The following is a 3,895-nucleotide window of genomic DNA, read 5'->3' on the forward strand; positions in this document are numbered from 1 at the left end:
ATATATATATATATATATATATAAACAAGGGCCAGATCAGAAAGTCAGATCAGGGTAGTATTTTCTCTGAAGAACTTCCGTGAATCACCGCAAACACTGTAGCTCATCCAAGTGGTTTCTGTCCCATTTGCAAAACAAAACGTTTACTCAAGATAGTTTATCTCAGACTCTAGAGGCCAAATGCATTGTTCTAAGGTCAGTCCAGGTCATCTAGGGATGAAAAACCAGAACTATCTCATCTCTCAAGTCTTTTAGCTTAACTCCTGGAAACTTGTGCCCCTGGCATATTATTCTGCCAAGCTCTCATGGTCAAAGGGCAGGAAGAGGAAATCAATTATAAGCTAGTATACTAATCTAATTTCCATAGGCCTTGTATAGAGGATGGTCTCTGAAGAACTGCAGTAAAGCTTGTGAACTGGGTAACAAAAAATAACAGTTAGTTTAATAGAAGTGGAGAGAGCCCAGTCTTTCTGGGCTAGGATTTCCTGGTTTCTGCTTCCACTTCTGGCTTCAGTGACCTTGAGGAAATCACTTAGGTCCAAGTTCATGGGTACAAAGCTGTTGTAACTCTACTGATTGCAGTTGACTTTGTTTCCTTCCATGTAAACCTGGCAAAATAATCTGTATCTACTGTGAGCATGCATTGGACCATGTTCAGAAAGTGCTTTAAATGTGTAATGCTATGTGTAAGTGCTAAGGGACAGTTCTGCATTACCACTGACTTCAGTGCAGCACTTGCCCAAGCTGAGAGCCTGGTTCAAAGTATTATTGCTGGATTTGATCAGACTGGGAGAATGCAAGGGTTTACATTTTCTTTCATGCTCCCAACAGACCAGCAGTAGCCACTTAGGCAGATGGCTACAGCCTATATAGGCACCTGTTGGGGATTAAGGATTAGTAGTTGCCTTTTGAAAGGTCATTTTTTTTTTTTTTTTTAAAAAAGATCAACTACATGTGTACTATCGTGGTTGGAGTACATGGAAAGGAGCAGGAAGGTATTCAGAGCAAGGACTGGCCAAGCTAGATCTGAAGCTTTTGTAAGGTTTAGACCAGTGTGTGGACAATTGGGGCTCACCTGGGCTTTTTCAGGCTCTCTCAACCCAAACAGAGGAGGAAGGTTTTGTGGCTGAAGTCTAAAGGTAGGAATCAGAGCTGACTGCATGTCTACCTCTGTCACACATCCACTGTATGACCTTGGATACATCATTTTCCCTTGCCAGGGCTCAATGTACAATGGTGAGCATAATGATTCCCACTTCATCCAGTCATGAAGGTTAAGTCATGACTGTAAAGCCCCTTGAAATCCATGAATGACAAGCACTGGGAAATCGTATTATTGCACTAGAAAAGCATATAGATGGCTCGAGCTATCTCTTTAGCAATCAGTCTTGTAACAGTACTCATTGCTGTAGTTTCATTTATTGTTGCAACGTATTACTGTTGCCATTATGATAATCCATGCTGCAAAAGATAGAGACAGCATTGCTATCAAATAATTCCTTCTAATATGTAAATGATGCTTGGTTGCCATATGAAAATGGCACGTTGCTATTAGTCTGTATGAGGGACGCATTTGTATGGCAAACCAGTTATTTGGGGGCTGTCAGGAGACATAAAATGATTCCCCCCACCCCAGCCTATGTAGGACATATTCAGATCACGGCTGCTGATGTAATTGGATCCTAGAGTCTAATTGTAGCATACAATACTAAGGTGTGGATTGCTAGAAACTGGTTTTTCCAGACTCTGGGCTGCTCTGGGAAAGTAATTTGGATAGAATTGGGAAGAACTGGTCCTTCCTGTTAACTCCCAAGAGCTATTATGCTGCTGCATGCCTTTGATCCAGTGCGTTGTCCTTTCATCTCCGAAGGGCCCAGCTGGATCTTGCTTCTCCGGCTGTAAGGGATGTGAGCGTTAGTCAGCGAGGAGTACCACAGTGCTGCATTGTGTGTGCCACTTGGCCCGGACCCTGGGAGTACCGAGTGTGACCAAAGAAATGCGAGTTCTCCCACAGAAAGGTGCAGGGGTGACACCTTTCACCTGTGGGCCAGCGGCTCTGTTCCTAGTTCACAAGCCCTGTCAAACGAACAGTTCAGACTTCGGTCCTCAGGCTGGGGGGGAAGGTGCTTTGGGGCCACGACCACCCCTCTGGTCCATGTTTTTACAACGTCTAGCACGGTGGAAGCTGGATCAATGCCTGAAGCCCTTAAGTGCTCTTGCAATGTGAATAAATCATCATCATAACTTAGACCTTGCATTGTTGGCTAGGATTTTTCAAAGAACTTTAGGGGATTATGTGCCCAACTCCTTTTGAAAGGCCAGAGGATGGGACTGGGTACCTAGCTCCCTGAAGCTCATTTGAAAATCCAGGTTGCCCTTATCTGGCCACATGAATTAATTGAATAAATGTAATGAATGACTTATGTAATAAGATCAACAGGTTTACAGGAGAGCTCTTGGCTTGAGAAGCCTAAATGCTCTATAGTTACCACCACAAAAGGTGCCTTAGCAAGTGGGCAGCCATGTAATTACCAGCAGGGCTGAACAGGCTGCCCCAGCTCTGGGCTCAGTGCAACCCTACTACAAGCAGCTTTGCAGCTTCCTCCTGTTGCCCTGCTAGGACCCCCCCAACCTGGATCTGCAGGGAGCTCAGTCTTCCCGGGCTATTCAAACCTTGGCCTCTTTGCAGAGGCTGCTGACAAAGGGACTCATTAAGAGCAGTTGTGGAGGTTGTGATGGAAATTGCTGACCCCCTACCCACAAAGACCCCCGATCACCCCACTCCATCCCCCACTTAACCTCCATCTTCTCATGGTCTCCCCCAATCCTCCTCCTGGCCTCCTAAAGACAGGTTTGTTCCCTCTTCTCTCATGATAAATATTACATATATCCACCTTTAATAATTAAACAGTACATAGCATCTCTGATGAGGTGGGGAGGCAGGAAGAGAAGGGAGGGAACTAACCGGGGAGAAGGGACTTGAAGCAACCCTGTATGCTGAGTTACAAAGAACTATTTAGTTAACCTCAGTCCAGGTTACCTCAGGATCCGTGTGCCGGCGTTACCCAAAGACCACAACAATTGATGCACCCTGAGGTGACCCATGGCAAACATGCTCCAGGTTGCAAACCAGAACAATAGTACATCTCTACGCCCGCAGCACTAGAGAGCGCAGGTGTTGCCTTACTTGTGACAGCAGGAAAGATGTGCCCAATGCACACAGTAAGAAATGCAGCATGCCTGCTAAAAGCAGAAAAACCCAGTGGCATTTCCTGTGCAGAGCTGCCAAAAAGAAGCTGAAGAACCACTTGTTGCTCCAAAGTTGTGACCTGAGTATTGCTGACCTCATTTACAAGTTTAGTGGGGAAGGTTTGTCACTGCGTTCAATGGGATCCAGGCCTTATAACGCGTCACGGTTGCTGATTCTAGTCCTGATATGACAAAGTGTTTCAGTGCAAGGACAGTCCTTTTGCCGTCACAAAGCTTAGCACGTGCCAAAGTGCTTGTTCTGAAGCAGGCTGTATGCAGTTGCTTCAAATCAGCATGTGCATTTACTCAGTTGTCTGCCTTTTGGGGCTAATCCTAGCCCCCATCCATACTGGGGTTTGTATGTTGAATGGTCGTTCGGGAATTCACGCAAAACACCCATCACCTCAACCAGCCAAAGCCCCCAGCCGACCTGCCTCTGAAAGATGGGCGAAGCTGTGAATCAGTAACAGAACAGCAGCCCTGAGCTCTGATGGCTCAGATAGTCCCAATGCTGCAGAAGAAGCCGCATGTAGTCAGTGGTGTTGCTTTAAGTCTGAACACCTGCCTGCTTCACATGCCAACACTGCACCCGGGATAGCTCTTAGGGTTTTCGAGTGCGATACCACGAGTGGTATGTGTTAGACAA

At 46.0% G+C, this 3,895-nt stretch overlaps 1 long non-coding RNA gene across 1 annotated transcript in view; it reads left to right on the forward strand.

Annotated features, from left to right (window-relative positions):
* LOC109314348 overlaps positions 1-2,245 on the forward strand; it is a 4,985-nt gene extending 2,740 nt beyond the window's left edge. The window contains exon 3 of the long non-coding RNA XR_002102272.1: positions 1,871-2,245. This is a non-coding gene — a long non-coding RNA (uncharacterized LOC109314348). The remainder of the gene's footprint in view (positions 1-1,870) is intronic.
* Positions 2,246-3,895: the final 1,650 nt, after the last annotated feature.

Source organism: Crocodylus porosus, unplaced genomic scaffold (genome assembly GCF_001723895.1).
Source record: "Crocodylus porosus isolate Cpor-Errol unplaced genomic scaffold, CroPor_comp1, whole genome shotgun sequence".
NCBI classification, from domain to species: domain Eukaryota; kingdom Metazoa; phylum Chordata; order Crocodylia; family Crocodylidae; genus Crocodylus; species Crocodylus porosus.